At 38.1% G+C, this 13,995-nt stretch overlaps 1 long non-coding RNA gene across 1 annotated transcript; it reads right to left on the bottom strand.

The window, feature by feature from the left end:
* Positions 1 to 9,605: 9,605 nt before the first annotated feature.
* LOC104443678 lies at positions 9,606 to 12,066 on the bottom strand. The gene is made up of 3 exons (XR_005550912.1): positions 11,741 to 12,066; positions 11,561 to 11,621; positions 9,606 to 9,895 (listed from the first exon to the last, which is right to left on the bottom strand). It is a non-coding gene; the product is annotated as an uncharacterized LOC104443678 (long non-coding RNA).
* Between the last annotated feature and the right edge of the window lie 1,929 nt (positions 12,067 to 13,995).

Below are 13,995 nucleotides of genomic sequence, written 5' to 3'. Positions count from 1 at the left end.
AATGCTACAGATCAGTCAAATCGTGTTTGATGCGTAGAAGATTCGAAATTGAATAGTAGAGTTTGACCCTAAGCGAGAAATAGGAGGCCAGTGGTCCTATCTCTTGTTAAAGGACAAAATCTATCATTCAATTCCACGTTCTCCACACATAAAGCATCATTCTTGTTGCAATATGCACGTGAATGTCTCCTCCTGGTCCCATGCATTCTTGTATTACCTTTTCTACCTCACATTGCACAGTGCACCAGCAATCGAGACGTGAAGCATTGGTGGAGGGAAATCGTGTTATTATTCAACGGTGGAAACGGAAAGGACTTAAGTAGGCGCGTGTAAGATTTGCCCCGGTCAATCATGTCATGCTCCATATGTACTAAAAAGTAGATGTACATATGGATGTACGAGAAATGGAAAACGTCGCCGTCACGACTCACGAGGGAAAAAAATGGGGAGAATGAGAAAAGTAAGGATGAAAAGGGGGCCGCACGAGATGGGGACCAAGAATTGGGAAAAGCATAACCGTCCAGTTAACAGTAAAGCGATGGTTATGAATATGACGATCGGGTATCATTAAATCCGAGGACTAACGCATCTCTTTCTCTTGTCTTAGCATAGAGAAGGTGGGGGCAAGGGTGGCTGTGGCCTCTCTTTCATTTCGCGTCCCTCTCGAGAATGCATGGGACACGAGGCAAAGGATATTCCTTTCGAGGAATGCATGGGACAAGGAGGAAACATTGTTGATGATCAAACTTCCAATCCTCACTATTCCATGTCTAATAATTTTTCATTTGCTGTTTCTACCAAACGAAACATTTCCTCCTCTTTGTTTTTTCAGTTTTATGAAACTGCTTGAATCTCCAGTTGTACGTCTATAATAGATACTATCCAAGTACCATTTGCTTTTCCTCTTAACAATAACCCACAATCAAAAAGAAATCTCAAACTTTCTTTGGTACTCAAATTTTGTTGGGTCCTGATGGGTTAGTTTTAAAAACAGTATTTGCCTAATCTTTCTTAACATGTCTCCAAATTTTAGGACATTCATTCTCAAAATGTTCTGAGCTATCACACTTAGAACATTTAAGAGCACTCCGACCGATAAATTTTACAAAAACTTTTTGAAAATGATTTTTGTAAGCAGATTTTAGAGGTCTTTGTCTACATCTCTCATTGACTTTAGGAAAATCGATCAAAAGAGTAATTTCTTCACTTAGACCCAAACCGGATTTGTTATAATGGGGTATATGAGCTGAAAGAATTTTCTCTAAAGTTTGTGATCCTTTGGAGAACTTTGTAGAAATATTTGAAATCTCATTTTTCAAACATTCATTTTCTTTTAAAAGGGAATCGGTATTTTCTTTCAAATCATCAAAATTATTTTTCAGACTCTTAAACTTTTTTCTCCAAGAATTGTCTTGTTGCCTAAGTTTTGAATTTTCCTTTTTTTAATTCGAAGATCCTTTTAAGAGAAGATTTGAGGTTCAAGCAAAGTTCATTTATATACTTAGAACTTTAACAGGAGTTTCTAAATGACTTACCTCGAATTCTTTATCAAACTCTGAGTTTGTGTTTGAGTCTGACTCTAATTTTGAGTCTGATTTTGAGTGAGCCATCAGACAGATATTTGCAAACTCCTCTTCACTTTCCTCACATTCTGTGTCACTCCAGGTTTATGCTTTTAGAGCTTTCTTGTATTTTTCATACTTACCTTTCTTCTTTTTCAGCAAGGGATAGTTAGGGTTGATGTGTCCCTTCTTCTTACACTCAAAGCATATCACACCTCTGCTAGATTCAACATCTTTCATTGATCTTTTCTGGAAATTTTGTTTGCTTTGCTTTTTCCAGTTCAATCTTCTTCCTTTCCTATTCAGTTTCCTGAATTTTTTTATTATGAGAGCCAGCTCTTTGTCGTCCATATCATCATTTGTGTCTATGTCATCCAAATCAACATTAGATTAAGCGCAATTGACTTCTTACATTTTGGATCCTCTTCATCATTGATTTATTCCACTTCGTACGATTGGAGAGTGCATATCAACTCATCAACAGAGAGAGGCATGATTCTGTGTGTCTCCTGGATTGATGTTTTTACATGGTTCTAGTCCTTTGAAAGTCCTTGCAGAAGCTTGTTGACCTTCACTGGAGCAGAAATTAGTTGACTTTGATATGCCAACTCATTTACAATTTCTGTAAATCGACTGAACATATCTCCAATAGACTTTCCAGGCTTCATTTTGAAGGATTTATATTGGCCAAGTAAGATATTTATTTTTGAATCTTTTACATGATATGTTCCTTCATAGGTGACATGAAGTCTATCCCAGACTTCTTTAGTTGTTTCACAAGAAGAAATTATGTTATATTTAGCAGGAGAGAAGGCATAATATAAAGAATAGATGGCCTTTGCATCAAGAGCCTGTCTCTTGATAATTTCTGCTTGGTTGGTTTCCTCAGCAAGTCTTTGGATCTATAGTCAAATAAAAGAGAAAAAGCTAATGATGCTGACGTTCAATAGGAAATTGCGCGATGATCATTTTGCGTGTGGAAAGTGTTTGCCTCCCTAAAATTGAAAACGGGGGCTACATGGGTAAAGATCGGTTCTTTTGGGGCTTAATTCTGGATTTCTTTCAAAATACCATGCTGTTCATCTAGTCAGTCAAATCATGGAGTACTAAAGTATGTCATCAAGTTCATTATATGTTTCTTGAAAAATATCTTGATGGCCTTTCAAGCTTCGCGATGGTCGCGGTGGCTCATCAGCCACCATTGGAGCTTGCCCACACGTCGAAAAGGCTAGAATGGTTGGGCTTGCAGATGAAAGTTGGATTACCCAAAACTAAACATTGAGAGTGCTAGTATGAACAAAATAAAGGAGTTAGGGAAGAGAATAAGAACACAAGATTTATAGTGGTTCGGCTTAATCCAAGCCTACGTCCACTCTCCCACGATAACAGCTTCTTGGCTGGATTCCACTATGCAATCAACAAGAGATTACAACTTCGAGTGCAAACACTTAGTAGTAGATCACACTATCTCACTAAGTCACTATTTTGGTATTTCTCTCATGATTACAAACGTTTAAGCTCTCAAGAGACAAGTATATGATCGAAAGTCGCTCGGACTTTGGAATTATAAATTCTACGCTCCGTCTCTTACTTGCTCATCGGTCCATGATCTCCTTAAATACTCCTCCACTTCCAAACTACCCGTTGGACAGTATCCCGGAGAATCGTCTTCCAATATACCCATTGGACAGCTCGTATCTAGAAGATTTGGTAGCCGTTGAGTGACAAAGGTAGAATCCCAAAATGATTCCGATCGCCCATACAAACGGAATCTTGGTTTCCATAAGTAAAGCTTCTTCGTATAGAAAGTTCTTGTCTTCAACATCCAATTGTCAATCAAATAGATTGAGTCAATCAAATCAATCTTGATGTGGAATCCAAACCGATCACTAGCCGTTATATGATTGGGCTTGAGTTACGTTACGTCGGATTACGGATGTAAAGTCTGAGAGCAATAGACTTTACAATCTGAGTCTGTAGACTTTACAATGATCAGGTGCGAACATATCTCTTTCGAACAGATTTAGCTTTAAGGTCGTACCCCGTTCGGTTTCAGCATAGAGTCTTCTTCGTTCATCATTCACGTTCGATGCAGGAATTAGTCGAGTGAGCAGACTTACGATGTAGAATAGACTTTGACACGGCAGATCAGCGATCTTCGAGACTTTGACACGGCAGTCTTCAGACTTTGACACAGAAGTCTGGAAATCTTCAAAATATACTCTGGACATATGTTACGTTCAGTCTTCTGGCCATCTTCTGACTTTGATAATATCATTTACATGTTCTATCATCTGCATGGTCTATTACTTAACCATTAAACATGTTAGTAGCCTTTGATTTATTTTGTCATCTTCAAAACATCATAAGGGATTTCCCTAACAATCTCCCCCTTTTTGATGATGACAAAACAATCTCTGAATATGCAGATTTGTAAACATACTTTTAAATCAAAGGACATCAAAAGATAGAAAATAAATTGAGCATAACAATATATAGAAAAATAATCGCAGCTCAATATTATGCCATAGATAATATAATATCAACCAATTAGCACATATGCATATTCATATCTTCTCCCCCTTTTTGTCATAATCAAAAAGCGATAACAATAGATTCACGAATGATAACAAATGTGTCTTGCGTGAATCACAATTTCCAAAAATCAGCTTTTATAAAGCAAGTCGAATATTAAAGATATGCAATATAGCTCACTTCGATCATATATATATCAGCAAACATTCAATAAAATCACGGATGCATCATAAAATTCATTTATCCTTTTCGTCATGATAAAATGATAATATCAATAAGAGATTTGTTAATGACAAAAGGTAATAAAAGATGCACTAACCGGATTTTTTAGAATAAATTCTGACACATTTACCTTTCCTTCCATCCATAATAAGATCACAATCAATCCAAAAAGATTTTTCCATAATTGATCAATGCTCCCCCTCAATTTGTTGCCTTTTTGAGGTGATCACGATTCTTTTCCTTTTCTTTTGGATTTGCTTTCTCCCCCTGTGATCATGACAATATTTGCGAATAGAATTGTTGCTTGTGCACGTTGAGCAGAATATTTTTTCCATTATTTCCTTTGTAGCAACATCTCCAAAAGATAGAATAAAATCTTCATGGTTTTCTGATCGAGTTTTCCAAAATCCATATGGAAGATTTTATTGATACCTGCAAATTCTTGTATAATAGATAATCATCTTTGCAAAAATGTCACGTAATATTTTCCTTCGATTTGCGGATCAAACTTGCTAGATAGAATATATCTTCTAAGAATATAGCAAGAATATCCATGAATATGCAGTAATATCTTTCGAGATCAAAGAGATTTCCTTGAGCATAAATTTCAGATATGCATTTTGCATAAAGAAAATAGATATTTCTGTCACGTGCCAAAATTGCAATATCTTATATTTATGACAAAATATATTCGCAATATAATAAACAATCATCCAAAATCATGATAAATGCACGTAGAGATTTGCAAGGTAGGATAAAAAAATATTCTCTTACCCATGGTATATGTTAGAAATATACCATTGATTTAAAAAATATCACTACCAATTTTCGTAGGAGATATTTTTCAGATTGTACCAAAATTTGCTTAGTTTCACGATCGTTCTTGCCTTATTGAATTTCCTGCAATCAACTCATTTTCTTTTTGGTATCCATCAATTTGGATCCTTCCATGACGTTAGAGCAAAATATATAATCTCCAAATATTCTTTCTTAATTCATCATAACAAAGTATTCAAAGAAAGAATATTATGCACAATGATATTTTGAAAAATAAATTCTCACTTGGTCATAGTATGATAAAAACAGAGAGAATAAAATTCCTTGAGTATCTAAAAATATCTTGCATCATCACGTAAAACAGATTTTCACTTTGCAAAATATGATTAAATCTGAGAGTATAAAATTAGACCAAATAAATTATTTTGTCTTTAAGCATGATATCAAAAATGATCACATGTATTAAATTTCGAATCACAAAGACAAATCATGCGATTCTTTCTTCAATAAAACAAAATATGATCATTATAAAATCTGAATCAATCAATGATATATCGAATTTCAAGCATAATGAGAATTATGTGCCCAAAAACATTCCTTACCAACTTCTTCTTTTCCTTTATTTCCTCGATTTCCTCATCGGATTCTGAGTCTGTGCCTGAGTCAGACTCTGAGTCAGACTCAGATTCTGAATGTGCCATCAAGCATAAATTTCCTTGCTCATCATCTTCTTTCATTGTTCTTTTATGGCCATTCTGCTTGTATTTTCTTCCATCGAAATATGGTGGCCTTGTGTTGCTTTGCCCTTCCATAAGTCCTGGTGCCAATATACTAGCCATAAAGAATCTTTAGCTCAAAAGTAAAAACACTTTTATAAACCGAGCACTTGGCTCTGATACCAATTGTGAGTTCTAGTATGAACAAAATAAAGGAGTTAGGGAAGAGAATAAGAACACAAGATTTATAGTGGTTCGGCTTAATCCAAGCCTACGTCCACTCTCCCACGATAACAACCTTCTTGGCTGGATTCCACTATGCAATCAACAAGAGATTACAACTTCGAGTGCAAACACTTAGTAGTAGATCACACCATCTCACTAAGTCACTATTTTGGTATTTCTCTCATGATTACAAACGTTTAAGCTCTCAAGAGACAAGTATATGATCGAAAGTCGCTCAGACTTTGGAATTATAAATTCTACGCTCCGTCTCTTACTTGCTCATCGGTCCATGATCTCCTTAAATACTCCTCCACTTCCAAACTACCCGTTGGACAGTATCCCGGAGAATCGTCTTCCAATATACCCATTGGACAGCTCTGTATCTAGAAGATTTGGTAGCCGTTGAGTGACAAAGGTAGAATCCCAAAATGATTCCGATCGCCCATACAAACGGAATCTTGGTTTCCATAAGTAAAGCTTCTTCGTATAGAAAGTTCTTGTCTTCAACATCCAATTGTCAATCAAATAGATTGAGTCAATCAAATCAATCTTGATGTGGAATCCAAATCAGATCACTAGCCGTTATATGATTGGGCTTGAGTTACGTTCTGTCGAGTTGGATGTAAAGTCGAGAGCAATAGACTTTACAACTGAAGTCTGTAGACTTTACAATGCTGGGTCCGAACATATCTCGTTTCGAACAGATTTAGCTTTAAGGTCTGTACCTAGTTCGAACTTGACCAAGATAGAGTCGTCTTCTGGTTCATCATTCACGTTCGATGCGAATTAGTCGAGTGAGCAGACTTTCGATGTAGAACAGACTTTGACACGGCGATGCCTGGTCTTGAGACTTTGACACGGCGTCTTCAAACTTTGACACGAAGTCTGGAAATCTTCAAAATATACTGGACATATGTTACGTTCGGTCTTCGGCCGTCTTCGACTTTGATAATATCATTTACATGTTCTATCATCTGCATGGTCTATTACTTAACCATTAAACATGTTAGTAGCCTTTGATTTATTTTGTCATCTTCAAAACATCATAAGGGATTTCCCTAACAATGAGCGTGTGGAAGTTTTGAGTTTGTTGGAAACCGAGAAGGACCCTCGATTACTTTGATTTCATTAATTGAGGCAACCTGGTTACTGGATGTGGGTTGCCAAGGTTATTTGGTAACCTTAGTGGATATGTCGATTGATGAACCAAAGATGGAGGACATCGACGTACGAAAGGACTTTGCATTGGATAGATATGCTGAATTGTACGTGCGACAGATAGTTCGTCTTCATGGAGTGCCAGTGACGATTACGTCAGATCAAGAACCGAAGTTCACGACAGCTTTTTGGAAAAGTTTACAGACTGCATTGGGAACGAAGCTGCAGTACAACAAGGCCTATCATCTATAGATGGATGGCCAGTCTGAGAGGACAATTCAAACCCTCAAGGATGTGCTACAAGCTTGCATGTTAGACTTCAAAGAAAGCTGGGAGGAACAACTTCATCTAGTTGAGTTCGCCTACTATAGCAGTCGTCAACAGAGTATTCGGATGGCACCGTTTGAAGCGTTGTATGGCAGAGCATGCATAACTCTAGTTTGTTGGGATGAAGTCAGAGAGTGGAAGATCATCGGCCTAGAGTTAGTTCGACAATCAGTAGTTATCGTCGCAGTTATCCGAGAGAGATTTAAGATTGCTCAGAGTTGTCAGAAAAGTTATGCAGATAAGCGGCGAAGACCGGTTCAGATCGTGGATCGGAAAAAGCAAGTGCTGTGTACCAAGTCGACCTCTTTGGTCAAAGTAGTCTAGCAATACCACGGGACAGGGAGCTACTTGGGAAAGCGAAGAATCGATGAAACGACAACACCCCCACCTTTTTGAAGAAGAAATTAAGAAAGATACAGCTTTGAACGTGAGACTGTGATGTAGAAGTTGCCTTTCTTTTCCCACGTCTCAACTATTTTTTCTAATTTTCCGAATTGTCTCAATTTTTTAAATACAAAAAAAAAAAAAATTCCGGTCTTCAAAATTTTTTTCTGACTTTTCCATAATTTAGATCACATTTTTCTAAGCATCTTTGCAAAAAATCTCATAAAAATTCAATTTCTACAATTTTTTAGAGGGGTGGTGCCTACTCAAACATGGTGAATGTCTCCTTCTGCTGGGGACAAAAAATGCTCCTAAAGCTCTTTAGGGGGGTAGTGGTACTCGCAGGTCACGGGTAGCCTATGGGCGATCATCAGGCGATGCATGACCCATGTCAGGGCACAGGAGTGAGTCAAGAATGAGTCATAATAACATTCGATGATTCCCGAAATAGGTCCCGGCCGATCGAAAAGAGCGCCCCTAGACAAAGATGGATGCATTGCGTGGCTCCCCTCACGCAGGCATTATGGCCAAGCACATGGGTCATTTTCGAGCCAAGCGGCCATAGAGGATGAATTAGTGACCGAGTAACTTGGGAATTGACGAATCTATGAGTCCCTTCGATAAGATGAGACTATGCGTCGGGCATGAATGAACGAGCCACGTGCTATCAATCCACGACCCGAACAAGACACTAGTGTTCTCACGTCTAGCGGTGCGGATGCGACCTCGTTCGATGACTCCGTGTGTTCCTCGAGTTCTCGTGCTTGAGGAGGTATGGATGAGTTGGCTTGGTTCGTTTCCAGTGTACGCGATGGCGTGTGAGAGATGATAAGAATGTGTGCGTAGGCAAGCTCCGTGCTGGTGCATTGAACCGCTTCCCTCACTTTCAGTCAATTGTTACTCCACAAGATAAACGTTAGGCAACCTCCACATCGCAGTCTCACGTTCAGGCCTTAAGAACCATTGATGTTGACAATTGCTTTCTTTTTTTTTCCTTGTATCTACCCACCATTAGTCGGTACTTTTTCGTTAAAAGCGGTGCTTGTGATTGTTTTGGAAAGATAGAAAATCTCATCCAATATCTTTCTTCTAGGACAAAGAAGGTCACTTAATTGGGTAGTTAAAATTGAGTTGTAGAATAATTCACTAAATTCAAGGGCCAAGTAAGACGCAAGCCGAGTGGACAGTCAAAACACAAACTTGCTTGTCCTTGGGGGTGTGAGGAATTGACCGCACATAAGACGGATCACCAAACCAAAGCCGTTAGTTTAATCCGATATCTTGTATTACCTTTTCTACCTCACATTGCACAGTGCACCAGCGATCGAGACGTGAAGCATTGGTGGAGGGAAATCGTGTTATTATTCAACGGTGGAAACGGAAAGGACTTAAGTGGGCGCGTGTAAGATATGCGCTGGTCAATCATGTCATGCTCCATATGTACTAAAAAGTAGATGTACATATGGATGTACGAGAAATGGAAAACGTCGCCGTCACGACTCACGAGGGAAAAACATGGGGAGGATGAGAAAAGTAAGGATGAAAAGGGAGCCGCACGAGATGGGGACCAAGAATTGGGAAAAGCATAACCGTCCAGTTAACAGTAAAGCGATGGTTATGAAGATGACGATCGGGTGTCATTAAATCCGAGGACCAACGCATCTCTTTCTCTTGTCTTAGCACAGAGAAGGTGGGGGCAAGGGTGGCTGTGGCCTCTCTTTCATTTCGCGTCTCTCTCGAGAATGCATGGGACAAGAGGCAAAGGATATTCCTTTCGAGGAATGCACGGGACAAGGAGGAAACATTGTTGATGATCAAACATCCAATCCTCACTGTTCCATGTCTAATAATTTTTCATTTGCTGTTTCTACCAAACGAAACATTTCCTTCTTTTTGTTTTTTCAGTTTTATGAAACTGCTTGAATCTCCAGTCGTATGTCTAGAATAGCCACTGTTGAAGTACCATTTGCTTTTCCTCTTAATAATAACCTGCAATCAAAAAGAAATCGCAAACTGTCTTTGGTACTCAAATTTTACCTTGCTTGTTATGTAAAGAAACGTTAAAACTATAGAACAATTAGTACTAGTACAAGAGATGAACGTTTGTCGATTTTCAAGCAATTACTTTACTGTTTCAGAATAAATGAAAAACACATAAATTTTTACTTTTCACTTTTTCACTTAATTGATGTAGAACCTTTGTTATATTTTTGTCCATGGCATAACATGGTTGTATTTTAGCTTTCTCTTAAGAGTTTCCCTGTCAAGATTATGAAATATCATGTCTGTCTCTAATGTGTAAGAAAATTCATAAGTATTAAACTCAAAAAAATCACCATGAAATGCCAAAAAAGCCACAACCAGCGGAAGTAAATTTTTTTGCATGGACAAACTCGAATCTAGCAAAAATAAGAAGTAAAATAGAGGAAATGCCAGAATATAAAACCATGGATAGGGGAAATAAATTTTTTCTTGACTTTTGTGGACAAAATCCTTCTGAAGATGGGCTGGCCCTTGAACAGGCTGAAAAATGCCAGGGTCTGGCTAAGCCCATCAAGCAGGGGGCGTCACCCCTTCATCCCATCCTTGGTCTATAGCAATGTATGGCTTCCTGCCAAAGTAGGAAAAATTATTCTATGCTTAAAATATTATGAAAAGATTTCACATGGCATACAAGCTAGGGAAATATCTCAGCATTCCATCCGATTGGGGCCTGTCTAAGAAAGAGATGTTTGCATGGATTCTAGTTAGAGTAAACTTGAAACTTGAGGGTTGGAAAGAAAATCTACTATACAAAATAGGTAAGGAAACTCTGATGAAAAGTGTAGTACAAGCTCTTCTTTAATATGCAATGCCAATTTTTAAAATACCCATCTTAATATGCAATGCCATAGAAAGAACAATTGCCTCGTTTTGGTAGAAACAAAATGATTCAAAGAGAGGATTGCATTGAAATAAATGGGAAGTGACGAAACCTAGAGAAGATAAGGGGGGCTTGGTTTCAAAGACTCGATAAATTTCAACAAAGCAATGCTAGGTAAGCAAACTTGGCAGCTATCTTAGTCCCCTTCAGCACTATGGAGCAGGATTCTAAAATGAATTTATTTCCCAAATGGAGACTTGTGGAAGGTAAGAAAGGGGTAATGTTCGTCATGGGGAGGGCAAAGCATTTTAGTTGAAAGAGAAGCCATAGAATCGGAGGTAAAATGGACAGTGAGGGACGGAAAATCTATTCAAATATGAGAAGACAAATGGCTCACATCGAGAGTGATTGGAGGTCCAGCGAAAAAAGATGACCCTGTGATGGTGGCTGACTAATTAATGAAGAAATACGGGACTGGAATGAAACTGAGATTCAGAATTTTTTTGAAGATCAAGTAATCAATGAAATCCTAGCTATTCCAATTAGTCCTCGCCCAAAGAAAGACAGTCTAGTGTGGATCGGCAACAAATCAGGGACATATATAGTGAAGAGTGGCTATAACAAGGTTTGTTCCTAGACTACAAAAACAGAACCAAACAGAGCATCAAGTTCTTTCCAGCCTCCTAAAACCCTATGGACTATGATCTAGAATTTATCTATCCCTTTGAAAATGAGCCTGTGTCAAGATGCTATACTAACAAGAGAAAATCTGTACAAGAGGAAGATATTACCTGATCTCATTTGCCCGCCCTGTGCCACCTATCCAGAGACAACCGGACATCTGTTTTTGCTCTACAATTGGACAAAGCAAATATGGTCAGACCCATGAATTAATCTCAGCTGGAATCCCTTCACTATAACTAGATTTGACAAGTGGCTCACAGAAGTCTTCGAAGAGAAAAGAGAATCACCCGAGAATGAGATGGTCGCGGCTGTGCTCTGGACGATCTGGAAGTCACACAACGACTTCATCTTCCGAGCCAAGCCACCAGATCCACGATCTCTTGTTGGTATAGCTCATGCACAAACAAAGAACTTCAGTAGATGGCAGAGGAAGAAAGGGTCAAAGAAACCCACAAGTCCAAACAAACCTGTCAAGTGGATGTCGCCGGAGGGTGGATCGGTGAAGCTAAACGTTGATTGCTCGTGGGTGCAAGGAGAATTTTTGAGCTCAATCGCTAGGATCCTGCGCGATTCAAACGGAACAGTTGTCGATGGCTTCGTGCGTGAGGTTCGAGCGTCATCCTCCCTACAATCAGAAGCCTAATTCTGCTGCACAGGCTGGAGTACTTGAGGCAGAAAAAGGACGTGCATGTGGGAACAGAACAAGTACAAAGTGAGAAAGTGATAGTTTGACTTTGATAGAAAGCGTTATGGCCGAGCAAAAGATCCATAGGATGTAAGGGATATAATAGATTAATGCAAAGGGCTTTTAACCCAAATGGATTCAACAAAGCTGGCCCATTGTCTAAGGGAGGCCAACCAAGCCGTGAACTGAATTGTCAAAGCCCACCGAATGAAAACCCTCCCTCTAAAGTGTATGTGTTTTCCTTCCTTACTCATTCTGGAAATTTTATGTTCCGAAACGTATCTATCATTTTCCTATAATTCTCATTTTTATGAATGAATGAAAGTACCATCTTCGATCCAAAAAAGAAAATGACCCAAATCTCCAAAAGTATATATTTCTAAAACTTGAACTTCAACAGTTCAATTAAATTAAACTTTTTCAAGGGTTAAAAAGCAAAAAAAAAAAAATCAAATTAATAATTCATAACAGATGAAAATCTCCAAAAAAAAAAAAAAGGAGAAACACAATCGATTCCATCAAACTAGTTTTCTAGGTTTTTGGAATTGGAAACTAAGCCAGTGTCGGTTCACGGATCAACTTGGTAACTGAGCTTAACTCTAAGTAATATAACTATTACTTTAAGAAAATATACAATGTAAGTAATCTATAATATATTGGTTAACGCAATGATGAATTTTCTAACCTCCGATAAGGCCAGTTGCACATCCTTAATTCCTCCACCATATGATCTTCAAATCAAGCACTTTTTGGGTCTTGGCTCCTCCAATGCTTTGCTCTTTATCATGCTTTTGGGTTAAAAAGCATGTCAGTTGTTGCTACTTGCTTGTTGCTAGTACTCGTCATATTCGTTGTTCTTGACACACTCCAATTTGATCAGATCCTATCTTTATCACAGTATAGTCTTCTCCCTAAAAACCAATAAGCAATTTAAAGTAACTCGATAGGAGGAATAAAATAAATGAAGGTTGTACAAAGTGAAAAGATACATTGATTACTCTTCTTTTTTTTTGGGAGTCGCCGAAGTGTATTCCTTAAATTTGGCAGTTGAGACCCATAATCCTCTTCTATCTGGAGTAGGGGAGCTGTGATCCCCCCGCCTTCCCTTCCCACGTGGGAATTGTAGTCACTGAGGCAAGCCCCTAATGGTTTTATCGCATTGGAAGGACATTAATCACTGGTTTATCATAATCTTTGTGTTAAGAGGGAGAATTATTTGATTAACGTTCCTCCTACACAAATAAAGGTCGGGGACGTATTGTTTGAGCCTCACTAACTCACTTAATACTAATTCAAGTATTAATATAAATAAGGTAAAAGCTTTGAAAATTGAAAAGTTCCATAGTCAGCTATGTATAAGCAGTGTGTTCTGCTAATCAATTATTAAAAAAGAACTGATTGGCATTTTTCGGCTGTTTAAATACATGGTGGTGTGGTAATTGTGGGTGGTTGGCAGACAAGCAATCATGAGACATCCACGTTTAGTCTACATATAAAATTCTAGGACGATGTGAATCAAATCACGTGGAACACTGTTGAACCAAAATAATCTTCAATCAAATCATACTCTTTTGTTGCAATATGACTGTGAAATCATTCTAAGAAAAGTATATTTGTCCTGCTATATCACCTGTCTCCCGTCAAAACGAATTGCAAAAGTCAAGAAGAGAGAAATTATACCTTTTTATATTGAAAAAAATATTACAAACAAGCAAGGAATCAAAATGAAAAATTTTACACATCCAATTTGTGCATCAGGGAAAACTGAGTCAATTGATGTAGGTATACTTTCCCCTAGTAGGCAAACTTCTTGTTCAAGCCCTTCTGAGACAGCTTTTTAGCAACAAACTACTTAGA

This window comes from Eucalyptus grandis, chromosome 5 (assembly GCF_016545825.1).
Source record: "Eucalyptus grandis isolate ANBG69807.140 chromosome 5, ASM1654582v1, whole genome shotgun sequence".
In the NCBI taxonomy this organism is placed as follows: domain Eukaryota; kingdom Viridiplantae; phylum Streptophyta; class Magnoliopsida; order Myrtales; family Myrtaceae; genus Eucalyptus; species Eucalyptus grandis.
Note: the sequence above shows the minus strand (reverse complement) of the source record. Positions and strands in the feature narration are given on the sequence as shown.